Here is an 18,996-nt window from a genome sequence, read left to right as displayed (position 1 = left end):
ACTGCTCCATCAAATACGCTACTTGATTTGCTTCTCCAAGGGATGAGAGGTCCACCAAAGACAACGTTGCTTCTGCTACAATTTGGTTAACCTTGACCAATAGCTTATCTCTGAAGATGAGTAGATTGTCTCTAAGATGAAGAGAATTACCCTGAGTAATTAAGAGCATGCTGGGGACAGATCCAACCCTGACCTCATACTATAGTGTTCCTCATCCCAAAGAGACTGAGCCTGCTTCCTGGGGACAGAGTCTACATTGTTCATATTTCTTGTGTTCTTAAGAGTCTAGCGCAGAATCTGGCACATATTAGGAACTAAAAAAATAATAGCTAATGATTATATAGTGCTTACCATGTGCCAGATACATTCCTCTAAGAATTTTATATGTATTTACTCGTGTAATCCTCATAACTATGAGGCAGATACCATTATCATCCCCATCTTACAGAGAAGGAAACCGAAGCACATGGGAGTTTATAGGACTTCCCCAGGGTTACAGAGTTCCGGAGTCTGTGCTTTTAAATACTTTGCTTTAGGGCACTTAAATGGGAGTGAATGAATAAACCTATCCCTGCACCATATTTTTACAGCAGATTGTACCTCCTGGTACAACACATAAAGCACCACCTCCCCCACTAGACTTTCACTAGCACAGGTCATTCTTACCCACACTCAAAGCAGTATTACTTGCCCCACTGCAACAAGAACACCATGCCTGCCTGTGGCCCCCAGGGGGCGCTGTGGCCACACGTCCTCTTCCCCCTCCCTCCGGTCCTGCGCGGCCCGAGACGGGCGGGGCCAGCGTGGGGCGGAGTCTCCGGGACGCCCACGGGGAAGGTATCCCGGCGGGCCGCGCGCGCGGCCGCGTTTGAATGGCCCTGAGTGGGTCTCGTTCGGGAGCCGAGGGATAGTCCAGGCTGCCGGGCGCAGTCGGTCAGCGCCGGGCTGGACGGAGGCGCCGCGGTACCATGAGGCGCCGGTAAGTGACGACCGGGCGTGCGCCAGCTCCGCGCCTTTAGCTGCCCGGCCGGGGCCCGGCTTCTTCTCGGGCCTGGCCGCGCCCTGGGCCCACCTGCAGGCCCCGCGGCGGCCTCTGCTCGGCCCGGCCCGCGGCGGGCTGCCGGGGTCGGGGGTCGGGACGGCGAGGCCGCCGTCTCCCGGTGGAGCCCCAGCCCCGCCGCGGTGGGGAGGGCCGGGGCGGGCGCGAGGGGTCCGGGCAGGGAGGGGCGTGGACGGAGCCTGCTGTCACTTATTTATCTTCGGGTGGAGCCGACTTGTGCACCCCGGGGAGGGGGAAGGACGCCGCGCGTCTGAGGTGATCTGTTTGAGGACAGGTTTTCCCGAGAGCCGCCTAGGCCCGGCCTTGGTATTTCCTTACTTTCTGTCGGATCCTTGCTTCCCTGACACATAAGCTTTTGTTTAGCAGGACAAAAACGACATAACTGCATAAGAATTGCTGATTGCCAACTTTAAAAACCTCATTGTGTTTTCTGAAAAGTTGTTCTGTAACAGTACCTAGGCTTTTACCACGCTCTTAAATTGGCTTTAAATATGGAGATAACAAAGAGTTGATTTGTTTTCTTGTGGCTTGTAAAATTCCTTGAAAACAAAGGTGTCTATGTCAGTTTCTTTGCAGATTTAAAAAAAAAAAACCTAACAGAAACTATGTTTGTAATAATCACCAGCTTAGCACTGGCGAAAACTATGAGAAACGCGTCCACCAAATAGCTTTAATTTGTGTAGTTTATCCTGGTTTAAAAAAATTTTTTAACAGCTTCAGACGTGAATCAGGATTTTATGTATTGAGGCTGTTACTTGGCTAATAACTAGCGACGTAATAATAACGATGGTTAATATTTATTTTGTGCTTTCTGTATGCTAAGCAGTGTTTTTTGAGAGCTTTGCTTTGGGACAGATACTGTTGTTGTCCCCATTTTGACAAGGAGCAAATTGAGGCACAGAAAAGTAACTTGTACCAGGTTACACAGCTAATAAATATAATTGGGAGGCTGGCTCCACACTTTTAACTTTGCTGCTCTACTGCCTCCTTTATATGTGGCCCTTTTTAGTTTACAAAGCACATTCAGTTCATTTACTTCTCTCAACTAGGGAGATAGGGATATAATATATGTGTGAGGTGCGTTTGTATACCCATACATACTCACATTAAACCGAGTTCTCAGCTCTTGTTGACATAGGTTTTGTAACATTGAGCAAAAACTCCACTGGCTATTTTAAGAGTTTATAAAATTCATGTTTGTGTTGTAGTTTATAGTTTTAATCCCTTTGTATCATTTCCTAAAAATGTAGAGAACAGTTTAAAACCTATGTATTCTTTAAAGTATACCATTATATATTAATGTTTCCTTGTGAAAATTTATAGAGTTGTTACTCTGTACTTAAGTGATTATACTTAACTAATAGCTCCACGACAAGAAATAAGTTTCAAAAAGCAAAATCACTTCGTGAGAAATCCGTTTACGCTTATTTACAGCATTGCATTTATATTTCATTGTTCAGTTATCAAGCAACATTAGGCCGAATTGGTTATACAAAAGAAACGTGCCATGACAGCAGACCTTAGGGAGGTTAGTCTAGTTTGGGATATGAGATTAACAAGCAGCACCGAAAAATATATATGTGTGTACATATGCGCGTGCGTGCGCGCGCGCGCGCACACACACACACACACACAATATTCTTCATTAGTGCAGTGGGTGTATGCTGTGCTGAACTGAACTGAACAGAGCAGTAATGCTTCTGCAAAGAACCCACAACTGAAGGATGGGATGTAGGGTATTGAATATAGTGTGAATAGGGAATTTTAGTCAGGAAACATTGTGTTTAAAGACCTGGAATTGGGAATGAAAATGATTTTTCTAGGGAACAGTAAGTCTGGTCTATTTGGAAAGTTCCTTTTAAGGAAAATAAGATGATGGCGGAAGACTTACAAGGAGTGTTATACAAGACACATGTGTCAGAGAAGCTTAGGTTTGACGTATGCATAAGCAGAGAGAGATGATTTTGGAAGTTTAAAAACTTTAAAATCCCAACTGCTGACAGTTTTTCCCCTCAGGGGACATTTGGCAACGTCACAAGTTGGACAGGATTGGGGTCGGGGTGCTGCTGGCATCTAGTGGATAGAGGCCAGGAATGCTGCTTAAACATCCTGCAATAGGACAGCCCCTCCGTAAGAAATACCCCAAATGTCAGTGGTGATGAGTTGAGAAACCATCTTGTAGGTTGATTGTTTTTATAACCAGCCTCTGCTTCCATGTGCTGTAGGTAAGTATGAATGATGAATTTTCAGAGCGTGAGTACAGGCAATATTAAAGTTGGGGAGAAACTGACTCAGATCTCAAGAATGCAGCTGGCTGTTCTGAAACTTGATTTTTTTGTTTTTTAATAGTAATAAGAATGGTGAAGTACTAGGAAAGTTCTGGAAGATGCTGTCAATTTTACTTTAAAATGAGAATCTGGTGTTTCTGTATTTTATTGTTTTCAGTAAGACTTCTTAAGTGTTTTTGGAGGGAGAAAAAGCAGCGGCGGCTGTTGGAGTCTTGGGGAAAAGGAGAGGTTATAAGGAGATAGGATAGGTGCAGTGAGAATGGACAGGTAGTGCTAAAATGAGACAACTGTTTAAATAATATTTTTTCTAAGTTTGAAAATAATTCATGTTCATTGAAGGAAATTTAGGAAATGTAGAGAAAGTGAGAAAAGTAAAAACCACTTATAAACCCTCCCAAGCAGAAAGAATGACTATTAATGTTTTCACGTGGTGGTTCTTTTCGAATCTTTTTTTATGCTGGTAAGTATTTCCTTTTTATAAAACTAGAATTATACATTTTTCTCCTTGTGGGGTTTTTTTGTTTGTTTAGTTTTTTTTTTTTTGACTCAGCATATCATGAGTATTTCCCATTCTTTGAGAAATGTTCTTTTTAACAGTCATTCTTTGTGTTTTTTTGTGTGTGTTCTTTTGAAATTGAGAATTTTGCTTTGTATTCAAAAGAAATTTTGAAGGAAGAAATAATAGAATATGATGACTGACTGACTATAGGAAACAATAGGGGTAAAAGTCTGTGATATCTCTGAGGATTTAAATCTAGGAAGCTAAAATAATGGTGTAGCTACTGAGAAATTGGGATTCTCATAAAATTTTTAATCTTAGGTATGTAAACTACTGTTTACAGAGACACATAATGAGATTTTAATGAAGACTCCTGATGCCTGTCAGTTTACATTTTTCCTAAAACTGCTATAATGAAACATCTTCCTTCGTTTTCTTTTCTTTTTGTCTTTCTTCCTTTTTTGGGGGGGACTGAGCTTATTTTTCAGTTCTTTCTTAGCAAGTTTTCCCCTTTCCCTGTCTTGGAAAGTTTTTTTAAAGTATATTTTCTGTTAGAATACTAAATGAGGCTCAGGTTTGTTGGTCATGAATCTTTACTTTGAGAGATTAAATGACTGGTTTGGCTTTTTTAAATGTTTAGAATCCTAAAGTTTATAAGCAAAGATGAGTATAACTCTTTTCTGGAGGAGGAGGAATTATCTTTACAAATGCTTGTCCAGTGATGGGATGCCTCATAACATCACACCAGTTAATATTACATTGCTGTTTTATTAATTATTATACTTGTTGACCTGTATCAGTTAATTTGATGTTTTTTGGAAAATGTATTTAGGAAAGTAAATTAAAAAGAAAAAACCATTAACCTAACACAAATAATACTTTTATTGGAGATACACACTTTTCAAATTAGGTAGGACATAATTTGACCTTTTTACTTTTGACTGTTGAGTACTTCTTGCTTACCATTCTCTCCCTGCCCCATCTTCTTACTAATAGCAAATATCCATTAACTTTGGAGGAGTTTTGTATTTCCTTTGTTCTTGGGACATGGTGAGGGTAGAGGTGGGAGGAAAGAGTCTTCTGAAAGGTCCTCCCAATTTGCCTCCCCTAGAATTACCTCATTCACTTTTACAAACTGCCTAAAATTCTTTTTGCCTTTAACAAATCACCCAGGAACCTACTACCTATGTATGAATCATGAATGCCCATTCTAGCATCTCTTCTCACTAGTATAATCTGAAAGCAAGCAGCTTGGTGTTCTATGAAAGTGGCTGTAACGCTGGCAGTCACAGTTCTAACCCTGGCTCTCCTATTAGTGACTGAGTGTTCTTGGGCAAATCTCTTAATCTTATCTGTAAATTGAAATCATCTCCAAGGTCCTTTCTAACTCTACGAGTCTGTGAATCTATGAAATATTTGCTTTCCAAGGGTAATTACCAAAGGGGAGACTATTAATCTTTCACATCTTAGCGTGAATTAATCATAGAAGATTTCTTCCAAAGGTATTTGTAAAAGCTCCTCCCATATAATAAGATTTGGGCGGGGAGAATTTTAGAGTGGAATTTAAATGCCACTAGAACACAAGCTTCAGGAGGGCAGGGATCTTTGGTTCACTTATGTTTCCTCAGTGCCCAGCATAGTAGTTATCATGTAACGTGTACTTAATATTTGTTAAATGAGTAAAGGAATGAAGGAATGGTTGTTGTTGAGGAAAGACAAGCTTGTTAGAGTGCCGATGGGTGCTCTGAGTACCTTGAAAGAACTCAGAATACAAACCAACCTGATTACAACCCAGTAATTCCTACAGTGTACAGGTACCTCCTAGTTGTTGTAAAGCAGCCATTGTTCACTTGGTTGTCTTTCAGAACTATTAAGAAATCAGTGTCCTCGCTGTCCCTGATACTCACAAAATGCAGCTTTGTCTATCACCAGATCTTACTTGAGTGCCAGCTTGACTTTTCAGTGTGCCTTTTACTCTTATTTGGAAAAATCTATGCCCTGCTTATTCCCTGTACCACTTAATATCATCATTAAAGTATGTTTAGTGTTGTCACAAAAATAAATCACATATATTCATTAAAATTTGGCCTTTCATTTATGGAGGATTCATGGCACAGCAATTAGGAACTAGTACGCTTGGACTTCCTATTTCTACAAGTGCCATATAAAATAATCTTTAAGAATATTTTTAATCATGTGATTCCTATACAAAACTTCTCGATAAGTCTATTTTGTCTATAAGCTAAAGGCCAAGATTCCGGACCCGGCATTCACAGATTCTGCATTTTAACCAGTCTTCCTTTCTAGTCTGTTTCCCCTACAGTGACCTGGACTCTAAATATTATTGAATAGTCAGTGTAGATAATGATGAAAGAAAAAGCACGGTTATTCTTACCTAGAAAGTGTGTTTCCAGATAAGGAGAGTCTGGCAAACTATTTCTCAAGAAGCCTCTTGGCATTTGTTATTTGGCTGAATTATTAATTCAATGAAGAATAGCTTGAGGGACAAGAATCCTTAGAACTCTATGTGAAGTTTTTTCTCTCCTTGTTGGCAGACCTATTTGGAAACTAAGTAATAATCAGAAGGAAGTTAAATATATATACAGTGTATACGTTAAGTGGTATTAGTTGTTACTTAGTGAGAGTGACCATATCATTCTGTGGCCACAACATTGCTTGGATGGCTTACCAGTCTGGATGGGCTGAGTTATTTTGCAGGAACAAATAACCACCAGATCTCAGTGGTTTAAAATAAAAAAGGTTTATTTCTCCTCGATTCACATTACATGTGAGTTATCTGAGGGCTCTACTCTGTGTTGTCCTTGCTCAGGAGTATGGACAGATGGAACCTTAACCTCTGGCCTGTGGCTGATTACCAGAACAGAGGGAAGGTGGTAAGAGTAAATCACACAAGTGGTGCTTCAAAATTTGTTTATATTTCATTGGCCTCGCCTAACTTCAGGATAATGCGCAAGTATTATAAACCTATCATGTATCTGAAAGGAAAATGGAATATCATCATGGCACAGTTTTAATGCTTACCCCAGTTAGGCACTCTCCCACTGACATTGTAGAATATTCTGTTACTCTTCTTTTCCAGCTGACCATTATCTTTCATGATTGACAGTCTTTCTTTAGATATGCTCCTTCACTTCTCAGCTGTTCATTAAGCCCCCACTATATGTCAGGCACTGTTCTAGTTACAGTGAACGTGTTTCTTGCTCTCATGGAGCTCACAGTCTAGTGGGAGAACAGAGACAATGAGTTAATTTCAGATAGTGCTAAATGCTATGAAGGGGAAAATAAGGCACTCCTGTAGAGAATGATTGGAGATGAGGGTGGGGTTATTCTCGAGTGAGTGGTCAGGGGAATCTTCTGGGATGGGTGACATTTGAGCTGAGAAGCAGCAGCCCTGAGAGTATGTGGGAAGAATATTTTAAGCAGAAGGAATGGCTTGGCCACAAAATGAAAATGACCTTGATGTGACCTTGAACTGACCTTAAGGACAGAAGGCCAGTATGGCTGGTGAATTTAGGAAGAAACTGATACTGCAGTCCAAGGGAGAGATGATGGTAGTTTGATCTGGATGGTGGTAATGGAAATGGAGAGAAATGGACAGTTTGGGAATATATTATAAAGGCAGAGTCAGTGGGTTGGCTGTAGGGAATTTAGGGAGAGAGAAATCAAGGATTAATCCTTTGTTTTAGGCCTGAGCAACTGGGAGGATGGTGCTTCTATTTACTGAGTTAGAAACAGTTAGGAGCAGATTTGAGAGAGTATTAAAGTTCTGTTTGCAATATGTCAAGTTCAAGAATAGATGACTGTTAGACATCCATGTGGAGCTGACTTGTAGGACGCTGGGAATATGAGTCCAGAGTTCAGGGGAAACACTGAGATGACTGATTTTTTTCTTTAATAAGGCTAATATGTTAAATTTGGTTACAGTTAAGTGTTGGACCTGGGAGTTACTTCCTTAAAATAGTGTGTGAGTCCTCTGCTGGAGAAAGGAGTGTTCCCTAAGAGAAGGGGGCATTTTCAAACTCTAGTATATGTTCTGATTTCAGCCCAGGAGATGTGGTGGTAGCAAACCTTTGCAGCTGATAGGATGTGCAGTAATCCTCACAAGCGTTCGAGGGTGAGAAGCATTAATAACCGTTGTTATAAAAAGATGCTAGCATCATCTTTTGTTGATTTCTTTAATTCTCAAAGGACAATCTACTGTAACGTTCAAGGTCTTAGGGTATATATATTTCACTCTACTGATTTCAAAATTAGGCACAAGTGTTATAGACTGGTAACTCTAGTCCAAAGCATGACAATTAAGATTAGTTTATGTTAGCTTGTTTTTTAAGAGTTATTTATCTTACTAGTATATCTTTTCACATATATAGAGTCTGTCTACCTTGAAAGCATCAGAAATAACCTTTAGTAGATAAACAAGGGGTCAAAAAGGATCCTTAAGATGATGCTGTTTTTTATATGTGCATATATATTTCCATTTCTGAGTTTAAGAAAATTGAAAGGAATTAGAGTATTTTTCCTCCCTGTGAATATTCCCTGAAAAGTAGTGGAATATTCTAATAGGGAGAGTAAAGGATATTCATGAAAATATGCTGAGATAATCATCTATGTGGCTTAAGAAACCCTAAATCTTCCCAAAGATTCAGGTGTTTATACAGCCATAAGAAGATATAGATAATACATTTTAATTTAGTGAAAACATATTGCTTAACATTTGATAGAAAATTCAAAAACTCCAAAAGGGAACTCTCCCTTTCACCTCATCCCCTAGTCACACATTTCCTGTCTAAAAATGACTTTTGTCCCCAGTTTCTTATTTATCTTTCCACAGATACTCACTAAAGGGGAGAGAGGGTATAGATCAAGTGGTGGAGCACATGCTTAGCATGCCCTACGTTCTGGGTTCAGTCTCCAGTACCTCCATTTAAAAAAAACAAAGATACTTACTAAACATATAAGCAATCACTCATGTATGCTTTATTTTTTACGTAAGTAATACCATGCTGTTCTGCACCTTATCCTCCCCCATCAACTGTCAATAAAAGGCGTAAGTCACAGAAAGAAATGAAGTCTATAGGTCCAAAACTATTGATAAAGATGGTGGTAAAACAACCACCCAGTTACCAGAATTTAGGTAACTTTGTTTTCCCAGTATTAATCTCAATTCCTTAGTGTAGTATATTCACTGGGCTTTAATTACTAAAACTGAGGAGATGGTAGGAATGGTAATTCCTACTTGGTATCCATTTTTTAATTTTTATTTCAGGGTGACTTAGTCATAAGCGAGTTGGAATTCAGTTTGGTCTAATTGATTGAAATGATGTATCATCATGTCGTACCCACTGAATCACCAGAAATCCGTATTTTCATGCTTGACCTGCCTTCCTGAATTTGACATCTCTCAAACCAGTCTTCCATGAGAAACTGAATTAAGAATTTGCTGAATTTATTCAGTGAATAAAAAAGCCCTTGGGGTTTACTCCAGGTACTAGGGGGTTTGAGTTTTGAGTTGTTCTGAACATGGAATCAGAATAAGGGGATTTAAGTTTTATGATATGAATATTTAGTGGTACTAGACTCTGATAACTTGGTAAATCCATTTTCTCAAGTAGGAATAAACCTAGAAGTGTACTAGGAAATCCAGGTATCTTGATGGGGCACCGTTTTCCTGGGTAATGCGCGAAAAAGCACCGGCTGTACTTATTGCTGTGCTTCTCTTTTTCTTCTTCATTATTGTCCATCTCCTATTCCCCAGCCCCCAATCTATGCGCCATCTAATTGACACATTATTTGGGGAGAGGGTATAGCTCAAGTGGTAGAGCGCATGCTTAGCACGCACAAGGTCCTCTAAAAAAATAAATAAATAATTGACATTATTTCAGAATGTTAACTTTCAGTCAGAAGGGATTTAATCCCTAGAAGGGATTAAAAGGCTCCAAACAAAACTAAACAAGTCAACACAATGTATCATTACTGTACCAATGTCATAGTGTCTTATATCATTTCTAAAAAGCACAGTTAACATACCATTTATTTTGTCACTTTTTGAGTAGTACAAGTGTTTGCTGCCTTTGTGAACCACCACCACCCGCTCTGCCCAAACATACCTAAGCAAGGAATGTCATATTTAGAGAAAATCATGTAGTTTTTTCAATCTGGCTTGATATTGAATTTTTTTTTTAGTTCTTACTTGTGATAAGTTGTACCTGCTCTATACTGGGTCAGTGGCCTATTCAGCCCACCGTTTGTGTTGAACAGCCTTTTTGTAATAGTTAGGAAAATACATTTTACACGTTGATTAAGATTTAGTGAAACACTCATTGAGAGTCACTGGCTGAGTCCTGCTGGCCTAGCAGCTATTGTTACTCTCTGTAAAATGAGTCTCTAAATATCTTTGCTTTAAACCATTCTCCTCTATTTCATAGTTTAACTCAAAGAGCAGTTTTTTCCCTGTAAAATCTTTGATAAGTCCTATTACTATGCTTAACAAAATGTATGATAATTTCATGTCTGTGTTTCTCCCAATGTAAACCTTGTGGTGATGATGAGAGTTTTACAATAGGCAAGTTTGGGAAGTTTAAGTTTATGAGGAATTAAGCTGAAAACTACTAGTTGCTGTGATGTAGCTGTATGTCATACCAAGAATTCTTCTACTTTAAAGTGATTCAGGTCATTAAATTTTATGATTTTACAATTATTTTGTATTGCTTTCCATACTCAAGAATTTGTGTGTTTCAGGGCTTACACTATTTCCTCTAGGTGAACCATTTATGTATGTGTGTCAAGAAATAAAAGACTCATACACCAAGAAAAAAAAAAAAGAAACTTTATTTCTTATTACCGTATTGTCCTTTTACGTTAAAAAAGAAGCTTAATTCTTTTATTTAAAATGTGAATTTCTTTACTGTAGAAAATTGATACAGAAAAATAGGCCAAAGAAAAATGATTCGAACTTAACACTGTAGAAAAATAAACAGGAAAAAAAAGATTCAACTGTAATACCACTCTTTAGAAAGAACTTTTATCCTTTCAGTCTTTTTTGTTTTGTTTTGTTTTCTGTGCTCATATACAGAAACATATAACAAATTTAGGAACTGATATTAAAATTTACTGACACCACAAATCATGTTTCTCACACCGAAGATAACTTTCTTCATTAGTTTTGTTTACGTGTAACTTAATAAGAGCTAACATTTCTAGAGTGATTAACCATGTGCTAGACATTGTAGTAAGTGGATTATTTTATTTAATCCTCACAACACTACTCTGAAAATAGAAGGTTAAGTAACTTGTGTAAGATCACAGAACTAGTAAATGGTTAAAGCAGGATTCAAACCTAGGAAGCCTGACCCCAAGACTTGAAGGAAGTGTATCTCCACTTCAATGTATGGGCTAATCCTTTCAGTTTAATCACATAACAAAAATACAACTTATATTAACTCTTTCAAATGCAAACTGAACATGATATTGTTTCTAGTTTTTCAAATTTCCAGAGGGAAAAATTGATAATACAGAATTTTCTGTTATCAAGAGTACTGATAGTGGTCCTCCTCTACCTCTGTTGGCAGGAGTCTGGATCCAGAAGGCAACTGTCCATCTCTGCCTATTTGCCAAACTTACATAATTACCTAATTTAGAAAATATAAAGATTTAAAATAGAAGTTTAAAAACATTTTTTTCTATGAAAACTAGTTGGAATACTTTGGATAGACTGGATGAAGGCAAGTGACTAAAAAACGTCCTACCAAGTTCAGTGTAGGTTAGAAAGCTACGATGAAGTAAAACTATAACAGTTTAGGATTTTGCACCAATAACACTTTATATTATAAAGTTCTTGAGCCACTTTAAAGAAATCCAAAGTAGAAATCACAGCTGATGCTTATGCATTATTTTTAGATTTTAAATTAAAACGTTTAAGGTATATGTATACATCTGTCTCTTTTTTAAATGAATCTTCATTTGATATGATTTTTTAAATCAATTTGAATGACCAGCCACCACTCCCAGTAACATTATATAAAAGGGCTCTTACCATAAATTTCAAGAGCTGTAAAATCTTATTTTTCAAAGCTCCCTAAAATCATATTTTTCAACCAAGTAGTATGCTTATCCAAAGGAAATAATCAAATATGTACAAATATATGTATGGATGTTCATCATTTTCTGTACTAGCAAAAATGAAAACAAATGTTAATGGCAAAATATAGCATATAAATCTAAACTGCATGAGATGAAAATCACTAGAAAATTATTGGTGGTTGAGTTACTGGTGATTTTTAATTTTAATTTATTTTAAAGTAAGTAACATTTTTATGAAATGCAAATTTTGGTGTAAAGGGAGTATAAAGTAAAAAGTTTCTCTCCTGTTACCCAGCTTTGCAGTTCATCTTTGTGGAAGCATTCAGTGTTTGTTGAAATTTCTAAAGTGAGAGAGAGAATTTTTATCAGTGTTTATTTCTAACTTTTTTTTCCTTTTATGCAACACATTTCTTTCCTTTCTCAAATCCAGGGATGTGGAGAGCGGGCGGGAAGGACAGGACATAGTCTTCCTGTGCACAGCTGTTTTTGTTTCTCTTAACCCCCTTCCCTGACTTTCACATTATTCTTGTTGAGACAAAGTTGACTGTATCTGCAATCATTAAAGGGGACACTACCTCTAGCCCAGAGAGCAAGAACATGTCATTTAAACTATATCATTGCAGAACATTACAATATATATAGCCCATAAATGAGCTTTGCTCATTGAAGTAGTCTAGTATCTTATCTATTTCTTACAACTTATGTACAATTTTAACTATGTAGAAAGCAGAGAATGATATCATGAACATCCCAAATACCCTGCTTCAAATGTTACCAACATTTCGTTTCATTGATTTTCCCCCTTCTTTGTGCAAATCCTGTACATCTCTTTTCAGCTGTATAATGTATCTCTGACACTCTTTTAATAAAAAGAAATAACTATAATACCATTCAACTAGGAATAATTAACAGTGATTAATAATTTCTTACTTTCATACACTGCTGATGGGAATGTAAAATGGTACAACTTGTAAACAGTTGACAGTTTTCTTGAAGTTGAAAGTAACACCTTCCATATAACCCAGCCAGTCCATTCCTAGGTATCTACCCAAGAGAATGAAAATATTTGTTCATACTAAGACTTGTGCTTGACTATTCACAGCAGCTTTATTAGTAATAGCCCAAAGTGGAAGCAACCTAAATGCCCATCAGTAGGTGAATGGATAAATAAATTGTGGTATATCCATACAATAGAATACTGCTCTACAATAAAAAGGAAGGGACTATTGATATATGTAACAGCGTGGGTCTTTTTTGGTTTTTGGTTTTTTTTCTATATATATATTTTTAATTGAAATATAGTCAGTTTACAATATGTCAATTTCTGGTGTATAGCACAATGCTTCAGTCATACATGAACATACATATATTTGTTTTCATATTCTTTTTCACTGTAAGTTACTACAAGATGTCAAATATAGTTCCCTGTGTTATACAACTTGAACTTGTTTTATCTATTCTATATATATCAGTTAGTATCTGCAAATCTCTAACTCCCAGTTTATCCCCTCCCACCCTCCTCCCCTCCTGATTACCACAAGTTTGTTCTCCATGTCTGAGAGTCTATTTCTGTTTTGCAAATAAGTATGTCTTTTTTTTTTTTTCTAGATTCCACATATAAGTGATACCATATGATATTTTGCTTTCTCTTTCTAACTTATTTCACTTAGAATGACAATCTCCAGGTCTACCCATGTTGCTGCAGATGGCATTATTTTACTATTTTTTATGACTGAGGAGTATTCCATTGTATAAATACCACAGCTTCTTTATCCAGTTACCTGTCAGTGGACATTTAGGTTGTTTCCATGTCTTGGCTATTGTAAATAGTGCTGCTGTGAACATTGGAGTGCATGTATCTTTTTGAATTACAATTTTTCATCTTTTATGGATATATGCCCAGGAGTAGAATTGCTGGATCATCTAATAGCCCTGTTTTTTGTTTTTTAAAGAAGGCTCCCTTTTCACCATATCCTCTCCAACATTTATTATTTGTAGATTTTTTTGATGAGGGTCATTCTAACCAACGTGAAGTCATTCTTCATTGTGGTTTTGGGTTGCACTTCTCTAATAATTAGCAACGTTGAGCATCTTTCCATATGCCTGTTGGCCATCTATATGTCTTCTTTGGAGAAATATCTATTTAGGTCTTCTGCTCATTTTTTAGTTTGTTAGTTTTTGTATTGAGCTGTATATGCTGTTTGTATATTTTGGAAATTTACCCTTTGTTGGTCACATCATTTGCAAATTTTTTTTTTCTCTCATTCCATAGGTTGTCTTTTTGTTTTGTTGATAGTTTCCTTTGCTGTGCAAAAGCTTTTAAGTTTGATTAGATTCCATTTGTTTATTTCTACTTTCATTTCCTTTACTTTGGGAGACTGATTTAAACAAATACTGCTGTGATTTATGTCCAAAAATGTTTTGCTTTTTTCTCTTCTGGGAGTTTTGTGATGTTATGTCTTACATTTGGGTCTTTAAACCATTTTGAGTTTGTTTTTGTGTATGATGTGAGGGAACTAATTTCATTGATTTACATGTGGCTATTCAGCTTTCCCAGCACCCTGAAGAGACTGTCTTTCTTCATTATATATTCTTGCCTCCTTTGTCATAGGTTAATTAACTGTAGATGTGTGGGTTCATTTCCGGGCTCACTCTTCTGTTCCATTGAACTGTATGTCTGTTTTTGTGCCAATACCACACTGTTTTGATTACCATAGCTTTCTAGTGCTGTCTGAAATCTCAAAGGATTATGTCTCCAGCTTTGTTCTTTTTCCTCAGGATTGCTTTGGCAATGACCCAGAATAATTTTTAATGATATTTTCTTTTACTCTCAAATATATTCTGGTTTGGATAATAAACTATATGGTTGTTGTTAACTGAGTGACAAGATATGGTCGAAATGAATTGCTCTACAGTGTTGTCAAATTTGCCTTCAAAAGTATTTACATTTAATATAAGCATTATGAGTGATAATAGCAGTAATAAGTTGCATGTAATCTCATTTTGATCTTCACAACAGTCCCATTTTGCATTTGAGAAAACAGATTCAGAGTAGAATAAATGAGATCTGCCTAAAATCATGAACTAGAAAGTGATGAAAACTGCATTGTCTGTCTACACATTCATCTTTAATATCTCATGTTAATTGAGAGTCACCTAACCAATATGGTGTATTGGTTAGGAGTGGAGGCAGTTGTGACAAACTGCCTGGGTTCCAGCCCTGACTCTTGCCAGTTTTTTGCTGTTTGATCTTAGGGAAATTATGTAATCTCTCTGTGCCTCAATTTTGTCATCTATAGAAAGGGCATAATATGATATAACTACAGTGCCTATAGCTAACATATGGTAAGCTTTTCTTAAAGGTTGCTATTATTTTTAATGATATTATCATTATTTCATTAACACATTTGCAGTGGAACCTCCCTCTCTCAACAAAAAACCTCCCTTTCCCCCATATAAAAAATTAGTAAGGAATGTTTTGCTCATTTTTCCTTCTAATTAAAAAAAAATTAATCTCTAGTAGTATGGTACCTGATTATGAAGGTATTCGATATATAGATAAATAGTTTAGTCTTGATGTAGTAAACCAGTTCCACAGACTATGTTTCTTGGATCATCTGCATCGTTTAAATTTTATATATATCAGTCATGCATCAGTTAAGCTGATACATATCAGTAAAAAAGTGGGATGGTGACTAAGTCTGGGAATCAGTGTTAAATAAAATTCTACAGGCTTCTCAGAGCCTTTTTAATGTATTTAATTAATTTCTAAGGAGTTGTTTAACATCCAGCATATCTAAACTAAGTGAACAGACTAAAATATTCATCAAAATCTTTGCGGCTACTCTAAACGTAAGTTGGGAAATTCCATAGTAAACGGGTGGCAACTTTTGGAGATTTGAGGATTTTGCCAATGAACGCTATAGGTTGTAAAGGTTGATTTATAGGGACCAGGAAGAGACTGGAGGCAGGGAAATCAAATAATTCTTATAGTAATTTAGTCTGGAAGTGACTGGTCTAGAGTTCTCACTGTGGAAAAGCAATGATGTGAATGGATCATGAAATATTTTGAAGAAAGATTCAAGACTTAGCAATTGGTTTGAATAAAGGAGAGAGGAATCAGAATAACTTCTAGGTTCCTAGTCTGAGAAAAATTTGATGCCAGTAATTTAAAATGTAGTAGCTAGGAAGGGCAGCTGGTTGGTTTGATGTTGAAAGAGATAGAAGAGGTTTGTTTTAGATTTGTTGGCTTGGACCTAGCAGTGGCAGATCAGGAAGTCTAATACATAGAAGTTAGAGGAGAGACTGGGATTACAGAAATAACTGAAGCCATGAAAGCATATTTTTCAAGTTTTAGTGTAGAGAGAAGAGAGTTGTTGAAGGAAAAGGAACCAAAAGGGATTAAGGGAACAAGGAGAGTCGAGATAGTGCTGTGTCCTTTGAACAGAAAGATTGGGGGTAGGGACAGTGAAGTGATGAAAAAGCTAAATGATAATGAAGAATGAGCAGTCTGCTTGGCTGACCTCAATGGGCATCATCAGTGCTATAAAATCTCCCTTACATAAGCTTCAAGTAACCTTGAAGATGCAGGGGTTTTTTTGTTTTGTTTTTTTCTGAGATGAGAGGGCAGAATAAAAGCAAGGTTGTAAAGGGTTAAAGAGAAAATGGAAACTGTAAAGCACTCATTGTACCAATTTGGCAGGAAAGAGAAGCAGAGAAAGAGTATAGGAGTTGATAGGGGAAACCTGAGCAAGTTTGAAAGTAAAGGTGAGGAACCAGTTCAAAGGGAGAAATTGAAGATACAAAAGTGTGTGGGAGAGCTAAGTCCTGAATGAGGTGAGAAGGCAAAAATTGAGAAAATTAGATGGAGTTGCCCTAATTTTGGAAAAGTTAAAATAGATTCTTCTATGAAATGTTACCTCTGTGTTGGCATTATACTTTTTTCACTTTTTTACTATAGGGGAGTTTGTATAATTTAGCTACTTTTTGTAACATGGTAACCTGATTAGGTTAAAATATTTATTCATATTATGAAAATAATTTGTTACTGTAGAAAGTAGAGAAAAATGTAAATGAAGGGAAAAACCCATCTATAATTCCAACAGCAATAAATAACTTCTGAGACAGAAGAACAGATCAGTGAGCTAGAAGACAGATTAGTGGAAATCACTACTTCAGAATAGAAAAAAGAATAAAAAGAAATGAGGATAGTTTAAGAGAATTCTGGGGCAACATAAAGTGCTCTAATATTCGCATTATAAAGGTCCCAGAAAGAGAAGAGAAGGGAAAGGACCTGAGCAAATTTTTAGAGAGATAATAACCAAAAACTTTCCCAACTTGGGAAAGGAAACAGTCACCCAAGTCCTGGAAGCGCAGAGAGTACCACACAGAATCAACCCATAGAGGAACACACCAAGGCGCATAGTCATCAAATTGACAACAATTAAGGATAAGAAGAAAATATTAAAATTAGCATGAGAAAAGCAACGAATAATACACAAGGGAACTTCCATAAGGTTATCAGCTGATTTTTCAGCAGAAACTCTACAGGCCAAAAGGGAGTGGTATGATATATTTAAAGTGATGCAAGGGGGAAACTTAAAACCAGGAATACTCTTTCCAGCAAGGCTCTCATTCAGACTTGATGGAGAAATCAAAAGCTTCACAGATAAACAAAAGCTAAAAGATTTCAGCACCACCAAATCAGCTTTACAACAAATGTTAAAGGACCTTCTCTAGTCATCAAACCATAAGAAAAGAGAACAAAAAGAAGAAAGAGAAAAAAAGAGAGACTTAGAAAAGATTGCTTTGGCTGTTCCAGGTCTTTTGTGGTTTCTTATAAACTTTGGAATTGTTTGTTGTAGTTCTGTGAGAAATGCTGCAAGTATGTTGATGGGGGTTGCATTGGATCTGTGAATTCCTTTGGATAGTGTGGCCATTTTGATAGTGTTGATTCTTCCAATCCAAGAGCACAAGAAATCTTTCCATTTCTTTGTGTCATTTTGGTTTTCAGAGTATAAGTAACCTCCTTGGTTAAGTTTATTTCTAGGTATTTTGTTGTTTTTGATGTAATGAAAATATCTCTGCCAGTTATAAAATTCTGGTTTTAGAAGTGGGAAAAAAAAGTGAATGAAGGGCCACAAATGGCAAAATATCCTTTTCTATGGGTGAGTTGTATTCCATTACATTTATATACATACTGCATCTCCACAATCTATTCAACTATTGATGTGCACTTAGGTTGCTTCCATAACTTGGCAATAACGTTGCTGTTATAGCAGGGTGTATGTATCTTTTTGAGTTAATTCTTATTTTGTGGTTGTCTTTATTCTTTTGAAAGACATAGAAGAAACTTAAAAGACATATTGCTAAATGAAAGAAGCCAGTCTGAAAAGGCTACAAACTGTATGATTCAAGCCAAATGACATTCTGGAAAAGGCACAGCTATAGAAACAATAAAAAGATTGTGCTTTCCAAGGGTTTGGGGAGAGGGAGTGAGGGAGGAATGAATAGATGGGGCACAAGGGATTTTTAGGGCAATGAAAGTATTCTGTATGATACTATAGTGGCTACATGTCATTATGCATTTCTCAAAACCCATAGAATGTACAACAGCAAGAGTAAACCCTAATGTAAACTATGGACTTTGGTTGATAATAATGTGCCCATGTTCATCGGTTGTACCAAATTGCCACACTGATGAGGGATGTTGAGGGTAGGGGAGTATGTATATGGGGGTGGGGAGGGCTATGTGGGAACTCTGTATTTTCTGCTCAATTCTGTTGTGAACCTGAAACTGCTCTAAAAGGATAAAATCTATTAAAAATTAAAAAAAAACTTCTGTTAATATTTTGATACAGCCCGTTTGAATGGACTGATTATATACTTATAGCTTTTGAAAAGCCAGATACAGTTTTCTATTCTACTTTTAATAATACCATTATTGTTTGAGCATTCTTTCATTTCACAAGACATTTTTTGAAAATAGTGCTCTTAATATTCCATTGTAAGCACTGATCCCACTTGAATCAACATTGGCATTCTCAATT

The 18,996-nt window shown here is 36.9% G+C and overlaps 1 protein-coding gene across 1 annotated transcript in view; it reads left to right on the top strand.

Moving 5' to 3' along the window:
* The first annotated feature begins 754 nt into the window (after window positions 1-754).
* The window catches only part of KATNBL1 (katanin regulatory subunit B1 like 1), a 41,911-nt gene continuing 23,669 nt past the window's right edge, over window positions 755-18,996 (top strand). The window contains exon 1 of the mRNA XM_006201607.4: window positions 755-979. The gene's annotated coding sequence lies outside the window, so the exon portion shown is untranslated. The remainder of the gene's footprint in view (window positions 980-18,996) is intronic.

Source organism: Vicugna pacos, chromosome 6 (assembly GCF_048564905.1).
Source record: "Vicugna pacos chromosome 6, VicPac4, whole genome shotgun sequence".
NCBI classification, from domain to species: Eukaryota; Metazoa; Chordata; class Mammalia; order Artiodactyla; family Camelidae; genus Vicugna; species Vicugna pacos.
Note: the sequence above shows the minus strand (reverse complement) of the source record. Positions and strands in the feature narration are given on the sequence as shown.